The 19,912-nt window shown below is 42.4% G+C and overlaps 1 protein-coding gene across 8 annotated transcripts in view; it reads left to right on the top strand.

The window, feature by feature from the left end:
* CHRM2 (cholinergic receptor muscarinic 2) overlaps positions 1-19,912 on the top strand; it is a 205,569-nt gene that overhangs the window by 98,723 nt on the left and 86,934 nt on the right. The window contains exon 3 of one of the 8 annotated variants that reach the window (XR_004646900.1): positions 1,855-4,384. The exons of the other annotated variants lie outside the window; for them this stretch is intronic. The gene's annotated coding sequence lies outside the window, so the exon portion shown is untranslated. Of the gene's footprint in view, positions 1-1,854; positions 4,385-19,912 lie in introns of those variants that run through there. 8 annotated transcript variants of the gene reach the window in all.

Raw genomic sequence — 19,912 nt, 5'->3', positions numbered from 1 at the left:
TGAGTGCAGGGAGGAAGGGAGGGAGAGGAGGGGAGTGGTGTCAAGTTTCAGGAGGGAGGAGGGGGAAGTGCAAGCAGGGCTCTGGCTCTGGCTTTTGGAGCACCGGCTGCTTTGTAAGCGTGCGCACGCTCTGCATGGGAGGGGGGAGGAGGGGAAGTCCGGACATTGACAAATTCCCCCCGGACGCTATTTTTAACCCGAAAAAGCCGGACATGTCCGGGGGAATCCGGACGAATGGTAACCCTACCACTGAGTCATGGGGATACTGTCTCCCCTCTTTGAGGTTGAATAAGCTGCCTCTGTAGCACTCCCAGTCCATGCAAGTTGGGAGAGACAGCCATCTGGAATGGGAATCAAAACCAGACCCCCAGCATTGTACAGCTAAACTGGCCCATAATCTTGTTTGATAACTAGCACACACTTCACTGCTGCTTCTTCAGTTCATTTGCTATGCTGCTGTCCTATTAATACTCACCTTAGATCTGTAGGATTCTGTCATACACGTGGAATTTTTGGTGATACCACAGGTGCACTCTTCATGGGTGTGCCAAGCATGCAGTCCCCAATACCTAATGATTTTCCAAATCATGCCTTGATTAGGGACTATCCCTAAAATTGCAAAAATAACCCTAGCTGTCCTGTTCATTTCACTACAATTCCACCACTATCCTGGCAGCAACAGCCATAAGATACTGAAAACCTATGCAGGGAAGTCCTTTTTCCAGTCAGGTCCTGAGGTGCACTACCGGAGCATCTCCAGCATGGAGGAAGTACTTCACAGAAGTCAGTGCAGCTTTAATTTTGTGAGGTTTTTCCTGGGGGTGTTCAAGAGAGGAGGGAAAAAAAGAGTTCTTTCTGTCCATGAATGATGCCCATATGCAGCATGTAGCCAGCTCTCAATGGGCTCAGTTCTGAGGTAATGTCAATGGAAGTGTAAGCCTCACCTCAGCAAGTGCATGTTACATGAAGGAAAGGCAAAATGGTAGCAAGAAAGCACATAACAGGAGGCTGTAAAATGAAGTAATCTTAGAATATCACACATCCCCCTTTTGATTGCCATTTTTTCTATAATGCTGCCATTTTGCACCTCCTCAGACTGTTGTTGTACACACATATTGACGGTGTAGTTGAAAGGTGCTAATGGCTGCCAGGAGCAGAGTATTGGTTCCAACGACAACCACAGAACTCATTAAAGCCAATGGGTGTGCCAAGCACTCTTGTTCAGGAGCATTCAAACCCCATTAATGGTTGAGGGCTGTGGGGTTACCGCCCAAGTCACCAGGTGTGTGGACTGAGGTTTCAAACAGAAGGGCTAGTATATTGGCAGCAGGCCGTATGTGGGTTGGAGGCCAAAAGGAATTATGAGCACTGCTCTGAGAGGAAACAGAGGCCAGGGCTTCTTGGGCACGGAGCTCACTGGCGTGGCAGACCTTTGGATTTCTGACAAGGAAACTTCCTGCTGTTGTTTGTGTCTGTGTTCAGGGAAACAGGGCTTCGTGTACATTCTGTGTAAATAAGCAAGATAAGACCAAGAATATTCCTGACTCATAGCATCAATTTCTCATTCTCATGGAAACAATCCTGTTAGGCTCTGATTATTGACTAATCGATCAGGACAAAAAAGCAACACTGCATATGGGCTAACATTTCCAAAGCTGACTAGGGGATTCAGACACACTTTGATTGGCTTTGAAAATCTCAGCCATGATTGTTCAACCTAGCTGGTTATAACAAGGGACAGATATATCTCCTCACCACTGCCCAAAACTCAACCTGCTACTTTGGAGTTTGGTAAAATGTTCACTTAACTTTTCTTCAAACTTTTTTCTTTCTCCTCTACCTCTAATCTTCCAGGCTCCAATGAGATCCAGCAACGGAAGTTACAAATCACCCATAGTTTACCTAGCCTGACTGGAAGCAGGAAGTACCAGAAACTTGGTGAATGAGCCAGTTCTTCCAAATTTGCAGATTCAAGAGGCTCACATACAGGCATACAACCTATGGGTTGTTTATCTAAGTTGAACAACTAAAGCCTTTTGCAGTTTGCCCATCAATAACACTGGCTCTCACTCACTGGTTGAATATAAGTCTCAAAAGCAATTTAGGATCCCTACTTTTCAGGAACTGGCAAAGCAAAGGGCAGCACTCTTCACACACAGAATGCTTTACAGAGCCCTTCAGAGACCCTTAGAGACAGCTGTGCTTTCTGGGCCTGATCCAAACCCCATTCAAGTTAATGGGAGCCTTTCCCTTGACTTCAATGGACTTTGGATCAGGCCCTGCAAATCTGTGGATGTGGATATCTGCGGCCCATGTTTGCAAATTGCAGATGGATGCGGATCCAAATTTTATTTCTAGAGCCCTGCAAATCTGTGGCTATCCACTTCATATCCATCCATGGGTATCCGCATCTGTGGATGCAGATATCCATGGATCATATGTGCATATCGCTTATTGGATGCGAATACAAATTCTGTATCTGCACAGGGCTCTACTGGTAAGGGCTTCCACAAAAATCTCCTGGGCACAAATGTTCATAGAGAGATGGGTTTGAGAGAATGAGGAATCCATTCATTTCTTTTGCCATTCAAATACAAAAGCTTTCTCATAGCCACAGCCAAATGAGATAGCACCAGTAGGCAAATACATGTATATGAAGGGTGATTTCTGAGAATGGTTATACTTTGCTCTTGAAAAATGTACTACAAACGTTGGCTGCATAGCAAAGTGATCAACTTGTATAGCTTGAGTTGGAGGTGCGGACTTTCTAGGGGATCTGGAGGCTCCTTCCATGTGTTAAAAATATCTGATATTTTGGAGCAATTTGGTACATCACAAAGTGTTTTTTACAGAGTTCTTCATGACCATTTGTATAAGCTGCAGGGATGCCATGTTTGGCAGGGATGCCAGAGTAGTAGCCAGGGAGATGGTGAACTCCATCCGAGGCAGAGAAATCAATCCAAAGCACCTGTCAGTTTTGTGGCAGGGTTTTAACACGGGGCTTCCTGCTGCCCTAACAGTACATCATTGTTAAAGTAAGGGGGAAGAGGGTAGGCATGTGAAGGGGAACAAAATCTCTATAGTGCATGTGAGAGATGAGACCCCACTCCTCAGGCTACTTACTCGAATGGATTTTGCATCAAAAGTGGCGTTATTTATAGAAACACATGCTTTACCTTAACACTAATAGTAGCCAACACAAAATAAACTTGGCCACTTAATGATCCACCTAGTGGAAGTCTACTAATTATTCCCCACTCCAGCCCACCCACACACATGCACAAAATTGACAAAGAAACCTATTTTTCCCCATTCAATTACACTGTCATTGTCTTTAGTCGGGCATCAGTACATTTTCTGCAGCATCACTATTTATTGAATGCCAAAGAAGCACTGTGTCTCCTTTCTAATATTGGAATGGCAAAAGGTATTGCAGGGTTGTGTAGAAACCCAGAACTGGAATAACTGGGGCTTCTTATAGATTAAGGTCGAGGTATATTTTCACAGTAGTTTAGGACTCACAGACTCTGCCTAGTTCTAGATAGTTGTATCAGCCCCACACGTTCATAAGCAAGCACTACATACACCCACAAAGGGAAGCAAATTGAAGAAGAGGAATAGGCCATCTTTCTCAATGCAGAATACAGAATAGGGTGGGAAACTCGTCATCAAAAGAACCTGGCTACTTTTCCAATCTGCTTCCCAAACTTTTTGCCAGCTTTGGGCATGGACTTGTTTCTGACCTCTGATATGAATGTTTGTAGAGACAAACAAAGTATAAGTAAAGTCAATTCCAATGGCCAGCAGGAGTAGTCAGGAATTCCATATGTCACACTATCGGATGTACCAATGTTATTTGGGAAAACTCTATTCCTAATGCTTAATCTTATTTGCATCAATACTACAATCCAGGCTTCCTGTGTATGATTTAAACTGGTATTTACTGGTAACATCTGCTTTGAAAAAATAAGAAAGAGTTTTTTGTAAATATTTGCTTCAGCTGAAAACAAGGAAAAATCCTATTTTTCACACCCCTGCCATTTGTTGTAACCCTTCCTCCAGCTCCCCCTATTCCTTGTCTGTTGAACTTTGATGAGTGACACATGCCTTGAAGCTGGCCGTTGAAAGCATAAAAGTGTGGCTCACAATAATAGGCCAGACTAATTCCTTATGTAAAGAATGAATCTGATCCAATGAGGGTTACAGGATTGCTTGATCCTCTTCCCACTAACACTCAGACAGCCCCACATGCTTACGTGACATGTACACATACATACATTCACACATAAGCAGACATTCTTGCATAGATGCACGTGCACACACAGGGAGACAGATGGTCACAAAATCAAAAGACACACACACAGAGTTGCCCACACACAAGCACACAAACACATCCGAAGAAGTGAGGTTTTTACTCACGAAAGCTTATGCCCAAATAAATCTGTTAGTCTTTAAGGTGCCACCAGACTCCTTGGTGTTTTTGTAGATACAGACTAACACGGCTACCCCCTGATACTTGACACAAACACAGACACTCACAACCTCACATGTGTACACAGCTAAACTGTTGCTTGGAAAATAGATGTTGTGACATAGAAACCATAATGCTAAAGAGATTTGTGAGTGGCAACTACTTAATTGATAGCCACCGAAATCAGTGTAGCCATTGGTCATGTACAGCAGCTACAACCATCATCATTTCATGACAGAGCAAGGAAAACAGCCGGGATTCCACCGGCAGTGCCTTCTCCAGCCTGTTGCCTCTGAGGTAGAGCTGGCTGGGATTTCATTCCTAGTGCATGAGCATGTGACGTGGGAGAGCAGAGCTATATTTCATTTCACTCGTAAATCATACTGTATATTCTTCCATTGACCACATAGCCCAGGATGAAAAGTCAGCTTGGATCTCATTAACTGATAACACCCAGGTGGGTCACTATGCCCTGAACACTATCAGCAGCTCTGGTGATAAACATCTCCCTGTCACCCTATTGCTTCCTGACCCTGTCCATCCTTATCATATAATTAGATCAATGCTTCTTTCCATCCCTGTCTCAACTCAAAGTTAGAATGGTGAATGTTTTCAAGAATCACCCCCTCCACCTTCCCCAGACACAAACAAAAACAGGCCATTCCCTGATCTCCCATGCATGTGAGGGACTGAAATAAAAAGGAATTTTTTGGTTGTTCTGTGAGCTGATTCCCTAAGAACACAGTCCATGCACTATGCAGTGCCCAAACTACTCCTCTTCCTAAGGTTTGGCTTTATTCATCAAGTCAACTTGTACATAACACAAGTTTAGCTCATCTCTTCTTTCCCCAGTGGGCTACTCCTCAGGGTTCCTTCTTCAGAACAGCTCAGCCCATACCCCTACCACTGTTATTAAGGGAGCCCTCAGTTTTAAAGGTGTAATAATGATCATCTGTTAAGATTTTGGAATGTTCTGAATATGCACATCATCAGGCATAAAGCAATTGGGAAATATAGAAGGGCAACAGTTCCCTTGAGTGTTGTGGACCAGGGTATGAAGAATTAAGCCAACTCATGTATACAGAGAAAATATATAATGGCATGGATGTACAGAGGTTTTATTGTCATATTTTTAGGATGACAGCATAACTTATGAGTGGAAGCAGATTCATTACGGGTCTCTAAAAAGGGCGACTACTGACATTTTCAAATGCTCATTTGCAAAGTAGTAAATGTAAAGATACAGATAATTAAAAATATAAAGGACATTCCCCCACGATGGCATGCAACTGGTTAACCAGTCAAGCATGTACCCAACTGTAAATCACTTGATCATGTATCTTACAACAGGAGTGTCCAAACTTTAATCAATCAAGAATGACATTGAAGTTCAAAAATTAAAATAAACAAAAAGACCCCCCCGCCAATATTAATTAATGTCAATCAGACAAATGAAAACACAACTGAACCTCAAGTAGAATTTTATACCCTACATAAAATCCCATTGAGTTATAGTTAATTATACCTTTTATACTCCATACATAACCCTACCCCCAAGCAGAATCTTTATACCCTAAAAAAAAGTCCCATTAAATCCATTAGCCACTTCACTATTGCTATTGATTTTATGTGGAAGGTGCTCAAATACTATGGAGATGGGCAGCAACTGTGACAGACCCAGACCAGTGGGGTACAGGAGTCTGGTAGAGGGCAAATATACTGGTCACTGGATGAATAGTTTTCTGTTCCCTGAGTGACCAGAGCAGGGGCTGCACTAGAGTAATCAGGAACCTGCTAGAACCAGTTAAGGCAGGCAGGCTAATTAGGACACCTGGAGCCAATTAAGAAGAAGCTGCTAGAATCAATTAAGGCAGGCTAATCAGGGCACCTGGGTTTTAAAAAGGAGCTCACCCCAGTTTGTGGGGGGAGTGTGAGGAGCTGGGAGCAAGAGGCACAAGGAGCTGAGAGGACTGAGGAGCATAAGCATTATCAGACACCAGGAGGAAGGTCCTCTGGTGAGAATAAGGAAGGTGTTTGGAGGAGGCCATGGGGAAGTAGCCCAGGGAGTTGTAGCTGTCATGCAGCTGTTACAGGAGGCACTATAGACAGCTGCAGTCCACAGGGCTCTGGGCTGGAATCCGGAGTAGAGGGTGGGCCCGGGTTCCCCCCAAACCTCCCAATTGACCTGGACTGTGGGTTCTTCCAGAGGGGAAGGTCTCTGGGCTGTTCCCCAACCCACATGGTGAATCTCTGAGGCAAGAAAATCCGCCAATAAGCGCAGGACCCACCAAGATAGAGGAGGAACTTTGTCACACAACATAAACCCCTAAGTTAGACAATATCTACCCTCAAACCTTAGTTGCATTAAAAACAGAGAACACCAAATCAAACACCACCTTAGAGATATGGCCTGTAACATGGTTATTGAAACCTGGGGGGAGGGAGTGGGGGGCACAAGCCCCAGGATCATCACAAACAGGTCTCAGGGGTTCCTGAGCACCCACCCTTTCTTTATAGCTAAATGCATTGCGGAAGTCCACTATGTGACTCTACGCTGTAACATACAGTCAAAATATGGAAAAGATTGAAAACCACTAGCCTATGAGAACTACAGCTCCCAGCATGCATTGCTCCATCTGAAAGGCATACATCAGGATGGAGAGTAGCCTGCTAGCAGTGGGAGTTGGAGACTCTTACTTTAATATGATAGCATGCAGACACAGAGCATATAGCTGTGTTTTCTTTTCCACTGCCAAGTTCTTTTTGTTTCCTTTGTAAAATAAGAAAAATCCCACTGAGAAGCAGTTATACCAAAATATTCTAAAGCTGCTTATATCCTGGGAGGGGAAAAAATGACTTGCTGGAAATCTCTCTTGTTTTCAAACATTGCCTTTCAGATACCCCTTTGAAGTCACAGGCTCGTAGTGTGAGTGACTGAGAGCAGGGAGCTATGAAATGTGCCTCTAAGTCATAGATTTCTTTAACAGCATCACAGGGCATGGCTGACATCTGCACATCAGCGTGGCATCACTGAGGCTTTGTTCAGTTTCAAATGTGGGGATTTGAGGAGGACGGAGAAATTCAGTGGTGAAAAAATATATAGACAGTTCCCCTTCCCTTCTAGTCCCAGCTCTCCCAGCACACACAAAACTAGTGTTGGTGAATTTTGCTGATGAGGGAGGGCCCAAGGATAATGCAGATAGGTGCCATTATAAGCTTCCTCTTCCTTTCTCCCACAGCTCTGTCACTATACTGTGGTCCTGGGCCCCAATACAATGCTAGAAATCCACCTGAAGTAACCCTACTATTCCGGTTTGGGTCCCTCAAAGCAATTCTGCCACTGTACCATCCGTTGTATTGACCCAAAGTGCCCCCTCCTAAGGCAGGCCTGTGATTCTCTTAAGCAAATTCATAATGCTGCCACTGCACCTCAGTCCTGACTGACAATGTCCCCTGCTGTTGCACATGGGTCTCCTTCCTGGCTCAGCCAAGGCAGCTTCTTGCCATGGTTGCCAATGAAAAACATTATACAAAGAATAGTGTGACCTCCAGGTCAACTCTAGCATAGGGTGCACTGCCAGCTTCATGTGACTCTGGAACAGACACACTGAAGTATATCAGCTCCATATAAACTCTGGAGGAAAACTGAGCCTGATGATCATTTCATGTAAACTGTATAGTGAAGTAGCTGGGCACTCCCACACAGTGTTCAACTTGGGCTAGAGGATACCAATGTGGTGTGCCAATAATTATTTTTACAGTACAGCTGTGTGCCTCATTGGAGTCCTCATGGTTTGAAGTTCTTGCTTTCTTCCAGGCAGCAAGAACCTACTTTTGTCTCTGCATTTCAAAGCATCCAAAGCACTGCTTCAGCAGTGATGGCAAGGGATGTTGGGACAGTTCAGCCTAGAAAGAAACAAGAACTGCAACTATAAGGACTCCAGAAAACACTGGAGTGAAGAAAACATAGCAGCAGGTTACGGATGGACCTATAGGAGAGCCCTATAACACAATGTGTGACAAAAAGAAAAGGAGCATGAAAGGAAGACTGATTTGGATAATATTGATGAAAAATTCTTCTCAGACCAACGAGATGCATTTTGACTCAAATACTCTGCTCCTCCCTAAATGAGGCCCAGTGTGCAGCTCTGAGAGTAGAATGTTAAATAGGGGAAGAGCTCTAGTGAGAAAGAGGGGTTGGTAATAAAGTAAAAGGGGAAACAAAGATATCAAGGCAACTCAAATCCCCGGAACACAAATCAGTGGCAGCTCCAGGTAGCTAAAATGTGGGCCTGCCAATATAGTTGGGAAACAGGAGACGTGGTGTTCTGGACACTGAGCTCATGGGGTTTCTCTTTCTTAGATTATTTATTTACTTATTTTAATTGTCATGCACAACCTGGTTTCATCTGGGACGAGAAACAGGAATACAAAAATGCCATGAGAACTGCGATTCTTATAGTATTTCCAGCCCCCTTGAAACCAGCCTCACCAAGTGTCATCATGCCTCAGCGGGTGATAGATAAGGATGCCAAATTCAGGACAAACTGCTGAGAAATAGGGCAGACTCACCCCAAATTGGTGGATATGCTATCCTTAGATTATACAAAACCAGTAACAAAAGTATACTTCTGTATCACCGGACTCGTTAACAAGAAGTCAAAAATGCAGTCTCCTTAGGCATTCCAGCCCTGATTTTACCACCCAGACACTGAACATTAGGATGAGTGGTTACTGGAAACCAATTTCATCAACTAGAGGGTCCTTCTAATCCCAAAAGATCAGCCACTTAGCCAGATCAATATATGAATCAGATCTTACTCAATAATCACACTGATGCTAATATTTTAGAAATAAACACTAAGGATTTAATAATAAAAGAAAAAGAAAAGAATGAAATTGCAAAGTCCTTATAACAGGTTTGTAGCAGTGATGGAATAGATTCTAGCTTATAAAGCCTTTCTCTTAACTTCCAGAACATTGGAAGGTCATCAGTTCAAAATGTTTCTTTTAGCAGTGAAGCCACAGTCCAGAAAATCAGAGCAGGAAAGAGGCAAAATGGAGATATCTCAGGGGTCTTTTATATCCTCTGCCATGTGCCTGGAAACTTACTATCTCAAGATGGAGTGCAGGGTCACATGAGCATATCACATGTCCTTATGTGCTTTGTTGACTCACAGGGAGCATCCATTGCCCGTATTCTTGCTGAGGCACCCACAGGAATGCTTAGTGGATGGGATGAGTTTCTTCTATGGCCCATTGTCGGAGTGAAATGTCCTTAATGGGCCGTCAACACATAATGGTGTGGCTCTAATGTAAAGTCTATCCAGTGAGTGTTACCTAGAACTACAACACACGTGTATGATGTCAGTACATAGCCAATATTCATAACTTCAGATACAAAGATAATACATGCATATAAACAGGATAATCACACTTAGCAAATCATAACTTTTCCATGGACACTTTCCATGACATACTTTGTACAAGATTTGTTGCAATTGTATAACAGTGGCAATGTCAATGATATAAATAGTCATATTCAATCATACAGCATCACACCAAGAGATAAGCATATGAGCTTATGGATGTTTATCTGAATTTCTAAACTTTTTGAGACTGGCCCATCATTACAATGGATTGTAATGGTTCTAAATATAAGATCATGGTTTCGTGGCCAGATTCAGCAAGAAGAGACTGAGTTGACTGTAAGGGAATGAGCTGTTATCCACAGATAAATAATAGCAAAGAAAACACAGAAAACAATTGGCCAAAGGAATAAGCCCATCCCCTCTTCATGCCTCCCTCGGGGAGTGGAACTGTCAATTGATGGACTTCCCAATTATCAGAAGAAGGGCAGCATTTTAAAAAGGTTTAAGTCCCATTTTCAAATGAGACTTAGTGTGACCCTCTGGACTTCACCCAGGCTAGTAAGGAGTTCAGTGAACACCTGCCTTGCAACTCCTAAAGGCTATGCTTCTGTGGCTCACAGCCTTGGCACCAACAGCCAATAAACAAGCATGCAGGTCACCCTGGCTTCCACCGCCTAGTTACTCTCTGCAGGGGGACGTTAACAACCCTTCCAGTCCTGAGTCCTCCCACAAAAATGTCTTTCTCTGCTGTGCTCAGCCTCTCTTACTGTAGCACCATGAAAATCTCATCAAGTTCACTGCTCCTTTAAAGAGACAATACACAGCAGCTCATTAACCTAACTGGGGTTGACAAACCCTCCACTTCAATCAAAGCACCGAGTTAGTTTCTGGTAAAAATAAAGCAAGTTTATTAACAAAAGGGCATAGGTTTAAGTGATACCAAGCATAAGGAATAAGGATAAAAAGGGTTACCAACAAACAAAAGTAAAAATACACTACTAAGACTCAAATTTAATTTCAGCAAGTTACAATCTTTGCCTATGCAGGTTTCTCACCTATACTCAGATCCCAGAGACTTCAACCCCCCTTGTCTGAAGGCTCCACTATTCTATGATTTCAGGAGCTCTGGCCCTTTAAGCTCTAGTGATGGATAACTATGGAATTCTCTCCTCTTATTTTTATAGTCCAGCAAACCTTTGCAATCTATTCTTTGCAAAGTAAGCCCAGACAAAGTTTCTCCTTCTGGGGTGTAGATGCCATGCTGTCTTCTCCCCTGCTTATTAGCTTGATAGCTTTGTTTATCTTATCCTCACACATATCTTCACTGTCTCTGCTTGATGACTCAGCTGGTCAGACAAGCAAATGTACATTCCTTTGTCCAGAGTAGTCTGGATTTATGCACTGCTTGCCAAACAAATTTTAAGAACTTAATTCTAGCACATATTTATAACTCTTTGTACACACCCTGTACATACACCACACAATGATTTTCGGGAGCAGCATGTTACCAGTTTGTAGGTGATACTTTGCATGACATCTTTTAGGTTTAGTGTAATGAGTATGTCAGACCTGACAAGAGTTGCTGACACAGCATTGTGAACCACCAATGTGCCTCTGTGTCACACTTAGGAGCCTAAGTCTGATTGCAAATCAATAGGATTTAGATTTCCAAGTGCCTAAATCACTTTCAAAAATGTGACTTAGCACCTAAATGACCTTAGGAGACTTTTGAAAATTTAACTCATGGTGCAAGACATGCTTGAGGGGGTGCCAAATTCCCTCTAAACAACAGAACAAATCATTGATCTTCCTGCAGTTAGGCATGGACCCCTCCCTCCCTCCCCCCCAGCCAACATACACGTTACATAAAGATGAAGTTAAGTAAGGGTTGTGACATGCTTTGAATATTAGGGTTGCTTTTTCTAGCCAACCATTTTTAATGTTTTTTCGAGCTATGCAGAAATAGTTGCAAATAATTTCCCTATTGTTTGACATTTTCCAAGTTTTCCATTAAAAGATCCAAACAAAATATTTTCATTTTGATTCAAATAAAATTGATATTGTAAGTTTTCAGGTTTGGAGGATTTTGGTCACTTTCCACTGAGGAAAAGGAAAGGGAAAGAAAGGAACCCGGGGCAGGGAACTGGAAAAAATATTAATTTAGCCTTCCTTAGATTCTAACAGAAATGGGAAAAATCATTTAAAATAATTTAATCAGAAATCAGATAATTTCAGGAACATTTTTCATTTTGTTCAAAAAAATTCTATTTTTTGACCAAACCTAGTCAACACTCACACTCCCTCTCCCTCTCCTCTCCTAATCCTTCGCTCCCATCTCATTCAGTCCCTTTTGCCTTCTTGTCATCCGCTCTCTTTCCTCTTCCCCTCCTTCTCTCTTCACTCCAATTTTGCAATTAAATCTCTCCTCTCTTTCTCTCCTCATCCACTCTCCCCTCATCCCCCAGTCTGTCTTTCTCCAAGCACACACTGTTGCCCACCGCTCATTCTTGTGTCACTTGTAGCCAGACCTACTTTTGCCTTGTGGTGGCAGTAATGGCTACGGAGTGGTTGTGCTGTTGTGTGGCATGATGGGATGGATTTATTCACAGACACGCCACCCCCTAAAAAAGCCCAAGTGCCAACACTGGCTAAGTCAAACTTATTGCAAGGTGTGTGGATGTGGCGGGGGGGCGTGAAGGTGAAGGGAGGCTGTATTAATGTAGATGGAATAAAGGGAGCCAAGGAGTCAAAGATGTTAACATGAACCTGAAACTGTTCAACATTAAACAGTTTTGAACATGGTTCAGGGTTTCAGCCTCCTCAGGACCGTGTCAACATTATTAAAAATCCTCTAAACCCTCCATTAAAGATCCAGAGAAGAAAGAAAAATAGTTAAAGCATTTGAAATGTAAAGTATTAGGGCTTTTATTTTAACAACATTCCATGTTTCCTTTCCCTATGGCTGTAGAGAGTCTTTAAAGAAAAAAACCCCAACTCTTGTTCTATAATCTTTTTGATGACAATAACTGTTCTTTTTGGAAAAAGAGAAGTTAGTTGAGATGGTGGGGAGCTATTGTTGTTGCTGCAGTTGTTAAACTCCAGTCCCAATTTCTAGCTCAGTGGTTTGAGCATTTGCCTGCTAAACCCAGGGTTGTGAGCTCAATTCTTGAGGGGGCCACTTAGGGATCTGGGGTAAAATCAGTACTTGGTCTGGCTAGTGAAGGCAGGGACTGCACTCAATGACCTTTCAGGGTCCCTTCTGGAGATAGGTATATCTCCATATATTATTATAATCTCCACCAACACACATGCATCCAACCAGCGCCAGTGGCCAGTAAGCTGGTGACATGAAGGAGGGCTCTACATAATGACAGCTCACTGCCTCACATGATGGAGAAGCTGGAAGGCAGCCCTGGATATGAAGGGTTGCAATCTAGGTAGCCCTAACAGGGGTCACAATATAGCTCTTTCTTTGTAGCAATCTAATCTGCTCTTTCCTGTCCCATCTGTACTGTGTCACTCAGAACCATATCTAAGACTCTTCAAAGTTGGAATGGGAAATAACCCCACTGGAAGCTTGACATGTATTTTCCTTTACTCTTTCACATTCACACAAGTGTGGTGTCATAAAGTTTTTCGTGGATGCAAGGCTGCACATGTCGATTGTTGCTGTAGACAAACTAGGTAGGTCAAATATTGATCTGAGCAATCTTTACAGTGTCTCTCAACAAAAATGAGGAATCAGCCCGGGGCTATTTCCTTGAGTGTTGTAGTCCTGAGTACAAATATGCGGTTTATGTCTTTAACATGGATGTACAAGGTCAGAGACAGTCCCCAAATCATCTGTTATTAAGCTGTTCCTGTTAAGTATTATATTTTTGGTGATCATAGAATAAGGAGCTTGGTTTTCTCCCTTTAGTGAATGATTCATATTCAAAGCTAAGGTATGGTACTTTGTTAACCAAAACCTCAATGTGTTACGACCAATATTGGTAGCTATGCGTCAGAGCCAGAATTACCCTTGCAAGAATATTTGAAATCTGTAGTGGAAAAAAATTCAATTTGACTGCAACCACAATCTATGTAATTAAAAGCAAAGCAGGTACCAGTTGTTTAGAGATGTAACACAGCCAGAGAGTTACAGGGATTATTAAAAATGTAGCGACTGTGAATGGAAAAAAGGCTACATCTACAGACAAACTGCTAACTGAATTTTCGTTCCTTAAAGAAACTACAAACATTCAGGTTCTTGTCTCACAAAAATGGAAGATAATTGTGCAGGCTCATAGTAAAGAATCACAAAGCAATAGTAATAAGAACACCTTATCTACGATATCACATCTTCCATTTGAAAAATGCAAAGCACTTTACAAAAATGGGTAGTATCCCCATTACACAGATGAAGAAACAACAAGCTGTAGGATACTGCTCTCCCATCCTTTTCCAAACTATTTAAACCTTTTGAACTGCGGCACCTGCCTAGAAATCTTTCAAGAACAGATTTTGTCATGAGTTTCTGGTATCTCTTATTTCTAGTAGGATAGAAAATACCATTTAACAATGGTCACAGCTGGGAACATGACCTGCAGAGGTGCTCAAACATAAAAAGTTATTAAGGTGTCCAAACTTTTTTTTAGTTTCAGAAATGGGTTTGAGATTGGTTCAACTTCCTGGTGAAGATTTGGGTCAATTCTTTTATCTGAGCCAGTTCTCTCCATAGTTCTAAACTGAATCTGCACAGATTTGTGGAAAGGGAGCTGAGTAACAACAAAAACGAATGGATATGGAAGATGTAGAAATGAACACCATTTCCAGGTTCTCCAGAACTCAGTGAAAAAGTGACTAAAGTTCATTGTGGAATGACAGAATGTCTTTGGATACATTCTACAGAAGATTGTTCCAGAAGTAGAACCTAAATATAGTATTAAAGCCGATGCCTAAACAACACGATTGGTGAAAGACAAAAAGAAAGAGAGAGAGAGCAAGAGAGCACATTCAATTTATAGATTCCCAAACAGGAGACCTACATGTATAGACATCCAAACTCTAATAACATTATAAGGTATTATTTAGCAAGCTCCAGCTAACTATTTTCAGAACATAGAGCAAAATCCACATTTTTGCAGCCTACCTGTAAAAAGAGATACAGGTGAGCAAATATGAGGGAGAGTAAAGAAAGGAAGGAAGGAAGGAATAGGAGTGGGTAGAATTCCAAATTTAAATAAGTGTCCAAATGATTTAAAATCCACCTCAAATAAAATATTTTGTTTTTCTTCTTATTCTGGTTGGCATATGGAGACAATGCTGATTGGTGTTCTATAAATGCAATAGATGGATAGATTAGATGATATCCTGAAGAATAGATATTCAAAAGCTCCGCCTCCCTTTGGTGGGCATAATTTGCACCTGCAAAAGTTGCAGATGCTTTCCACACCCCTTCCCACACACACCCAGAATGAATGATGAGTGCCAGTTTTAGCAGTTGGACAGCTACCTACCTAATTTGCATCTGCCTGTCCATAAAATGTTACGGTCTGCTAAGGTCTGTATTGGAACAGAATGGGACCTCTACTTACTGTAAACTCAGAAGTGGAGCGAAGTCAGCTCCATGTGCAGTATGTATCAAGTTTAATCTGCACATTGTCTATGGTTCAGAGGATTACATACTGGCCTCAGTAAACAGAAACATACTGCAGCTTTTGAGCATCTGCAGCTATTTCACTCTATTGCCCATTAGCTTTCTGATCATTGTGTTTATTTCTTAGTATCTGTCTTTTCTGTTCAGTCTTCTTTCACAGTATCTTTAGTTTCTAGATATAGGATTACTTCTCAGATTTGATTTACGCACACACCCTTTTTCCTGCCCTTCTTCAGGAGTGGAAGATCAAAGGGATTTTACCTCATGGTTGGAGAGATTCAATTGCTGCTATATGACCACTGGCATGAGCAACCACCATCTGTTCGGTGGAGCTATTGAGATGAGTGTCTAGAGTAGTGCCAGAGTTGAGTGGTTCTGATAATCAGAATATAAACTGTTCACAGTAAAGGGTCAGTTTCATCAAATTTCCTATTTTGAAACATTTTTCAGAAAAAAAATGAAATTATAGAAATGGCGAGGTTTGATATTTTTGAAACAAAAAAATTCATTTTTTTCAGGCCAAAATGACTTTTAGTTTAAAAATATAAGTTAATTTATAATAAAAATACAAAATAAAATATATAAGGTTGATATAGAAATGAAACATTTCAGAATTATTGACTAAATATTTCTATTTTTTGTTGTTGTTGTTGTTTAGCAAAACTTTTCAAGATTTTGACTTTTTGTTCCAGTTTGAGACGGTGGGGAAAAATGAACTCTCAAAAATTCCTGTGGGACAGGAAAACAATTTCCAGCCCAGTTCTAGCTGTAGCTGAGTGAACACTATAAGAAACTTTGCAGCCAGGAAGTCAACAGAATCAAGCACCTCTCTGAACTGATGAGAATATGTAGCTGTTGATGTAGCAGTTTCTTGGCACAATTATATATAAAAGGATTGAGATGCTGGTGAAAGCAATGGCTGAGGGCAAAGCCTTCCTTCAGGATTCAATGAATTAGTTGGCTTCTCAGGCATAGGACAGCTGGATGCTTTCTATAGCTGATGGGAAAGGCATCCAGGGGAATTTCAGCTATCTGCTGTCAGTAAAACTGGTGTATGCGAAGAGACTTTGAGCCTGGCTAGATGACAGATGAGTGCTATGCAGTGTTGTGAATAGGGAAATCACTGATAACAACTAAATGCTAGAACCAGTTCCCATTAGTGTAAATGGAAAGACTCCCATTGAGTTGATTTGTAACAACTATCAGCGATATTGTTGTGGGCTGCGGAATCACTGTGGGATATTGTGGGTTTCTGCAGAATTCCCTGGGACTCTGTGGGAACACTCTGTGATTTCAAGTGATCTGGAGTGATTCTCTGGCACAGCATAGGACCATTCAGGCCTTTGCCTGACTTTTTGGCACACTCTGTGATGTTACAAGCGATCCCTGGAGAAACTCTGTATACTGCTTGAAGCCTTGAAGTGTTTTTGTTTGCTATCATTATTTCACATCCAATAGTCCTGCAACCTTTGAGGTACTGTAATCTTTGAAACCAATAAAAAAAAAGTCTTTTTTGTTTGGTTGGTTCCATTTATGGAAGTTTTTAGTAACATCTTCAGTTATGTCATGAATTAGCTCCAAATATTGAGAGCAAATTGGGTATCAGCTTGAGTCAGCTTTCTGAATCCCCTCCTCCACCTGTGGCTTTTTTCACCTGCCAGCCAGGGACTTTGAGTAGTTCTAAGAAGGTTCCTCTGTTTGATATCGCAGACATGATACATGGCTTGAGGGTAATGAAGTGCTTTAAATCCAATTCCTACTTGGCTGCTGAGGGAGTGTTTACCTGTCATGGCACGAATTATTCAAGGAATATCTTCTTGGAATCTGGTATTGTTCCATCTAATCTTAAAAGAAGCTTAAATACGTCCTTCGCTGAGGAGAATTTTCCTTGGCAGTTGAGGATATGACTAATTTTCATCAGGTTTCTAATTTAAGTATTCTGTCTACAGTGCTCGAAGAAGTCATTTATATTCAGATACAAACTCATTTTGTTCAGCTCAGTGTATAGGAAGAATTCCAATGAGACCATAGAGATGGGAGGGCAGCACAGAGCTTGCGCTGGTGAAGGGAGTAGAATGACTTGAGGGGCTTGGTGTAAATCAACGTAGCTTAGGGTTCTCACCCATCCGGGTTTTACCCGAACAGTCCAGATTTTGGCTTCTGTGTCTGGGTGCCATTTAAGGTTGCCAGGTGCCTGGTTTTCAACTGGACAGTCCAGTCGAAAAGGGAACCTGGCAGTGTCCAGTCAGATGTACTGACCGGACACCAAAAGTCTGGTTACTGCGGGTAGTGGGGAGGTGCTGGGTCATTAACCGGTATTAGCCCCTGCTCAGCCAGGGCCACCTCCTACCAGCCGGCAGGCTCCTTGTCAGGCTGCTGCAGCTCTCACCCCAGCCCCAGAGCAGAGGGCGCCCACGTGGGAAGGGGGGCATGGGAGGGAAGTGAAGATGATCCAGCAAGTGATGGGAGGAGCGAGCGATGGGGGTGGGGGCCTTGAGGGAAGAGTCAGGAAGGGAGCGGGGCCTCGATGGAAGAGGCAGAGCAGGGGCAAGGCCTTGCGGGGATGAGGCAGAGCAGGGGCAAGGTTTTGGGGGGGACGAGGTGGGAGGGGGCAGGGCCTCAGGGGGCCCATTCCCAACAATTTTTAGAAAGGTGGCAAGCCTAACGTAGCTCCAGTGGAGGAGCTGAAGAGGTAGGCCTTAGTTTTATTAGCATTTGATGCAATTGACAATGACATTCTTCTGACACATTTACCATCTATTGTCAGGCGACACTTTGATTTGGTTAAGTCCTATCTGCAGCATCAAACAATGATGGTTATCATGGGTCAGATTAAGCCCTGGCCTGCTCCTTTGTGCATTGATATACCTCAAGGATCAGTATTAGGATCACTCCTTTTCTGTAGCCACATGTTTTTATAGTTAGGATAGGGGTTGTTTTCATGTACTTCAATTCTTTATTTTCATTGCTGGGCAGATGTGACTCATATCCACTGATACCTCAGGATTCCATCAGTTTGCCAGGCTGAGCTTTCTTTCAGTGTATCCCACTGGAGAGAATGCATAATTTCATTAAAATTTGAAACAAAATTAAGATTTTTCTAACTGGTTCCAAGCATGTGTTGTGTGGCGCATCCAGCCTGGTGATGCATTTCTTTGAGCCCAGTTCCTGTTACAAAGCGCTTGGGCCCAGATATGATATGTCAATACATTTTGTAAATCCTGTACCATGTACCAGGCCTAAGTAACCAGGGTGGCCCCAAAGACACTGGAGAAAAAAGGAATTCTCCACCACAGGCTGCAGACCAGTGGCAGAGCTGCTGCTTGGCTTTGGCTGCACTGGTGTCCACCACTCTGGTATCACTGCTTTGCTTTGTGTTCTTCATAATGCAGGATCCATAAGCCTTGCTCCTCCCTTGGCCATTGTCTGCCCTGCCCTCCAGACTCTAATGCATGAAAATGCATAGAGAGCCCTCACAAAGCTGGCTTGCCTGGATAGAATTCATGCAAAGCGATCCTCAGGTGGTGCAAATTGTCTTAGTTCCATTGAAAGATTTGCCTCACGGGGTGTAAACCATCTGCCTGGGTAACCCAAATCTTGCTTCCTCAAACTCCAGTGGAACCATACCATTCCAGGATTTCTGAGGCCCTCTGATGTCATGGAGAGGGGGGCAGGATTCAAGCTTTTGAAATTAGAACATTTCTTATCAGAATATTGCCATGCAGAGACCGTCACTTAGTTATTGTACAATACTTTCAACTTGTCAAGATTTGACTGCTGCAATTCTTTTGTCTGCTGTGCTCCCATTTATGTTTTGTCCATAATGCAGTAAGCACAGAATACAGCAGCCAGTAGTTTTACAGATGCTCTAACGGTTGAACGTCACCAGGATGAATAACGTGTTTTAAGACCCGAGTATTGTTTCAACTTCTGTATTAATTGAAATGTCTACAATTTTCTAAGCCACTTCAGTGACCGATGCACAATTCCCCATTAATTTCAGTGAGAGTTGTGCATCTAAATCCCCTAGACAGTTTTGAGAATCTAGCCTTACTATTTACCTTTCACTTTTGTGGCACTTAATGATGGTGGCTCTTTACAGCTGCAGAGATACTTTTGAATACCGCAGACACTTTTTTAAAAATAGGGAACTCTGATACAGATGCATGCTGGTGCTATAATTTAATGTATCTGACCTGTGCTCAGATTGCTCTAGAGAATGTATTTTTGGAGAACAAGCATTGAGTCTGTTCCTCGGATTCCCTGTGCAAGTTAAAATATGCACTATTTTTCTCAAAGTGCAGAATCCCACATCTCTGCCACCAGGCTGTTGTTTTGTTTTTTTTTTAAATGGCGTATCCTCTCAAGTCTCGCTGTGGGCATGAGTATTCTAAAGTATGGACTATACTGGTCAGGAAAAACTTCTTTCTA

This window comes from Trachemys scripta, chromosome 1 (genome assembly GCF_013100865.1).
Source record: "Trachemys scripta elegans isolate TJP31775 chromosome 1, CAS_Tse_1.0, whole genome shotgun sequence".
Taxonomy (NCBI): domain Eukaryota; kingdom Metazoa; phylum Chordata; order Testudines; family Emydidae; genus Trachemys; species Trachemys scripta.
Note: the sequence above shows the minus strand (reverse complement) of the source record. Positions and strands in the feature narration are given on the sequence as shown.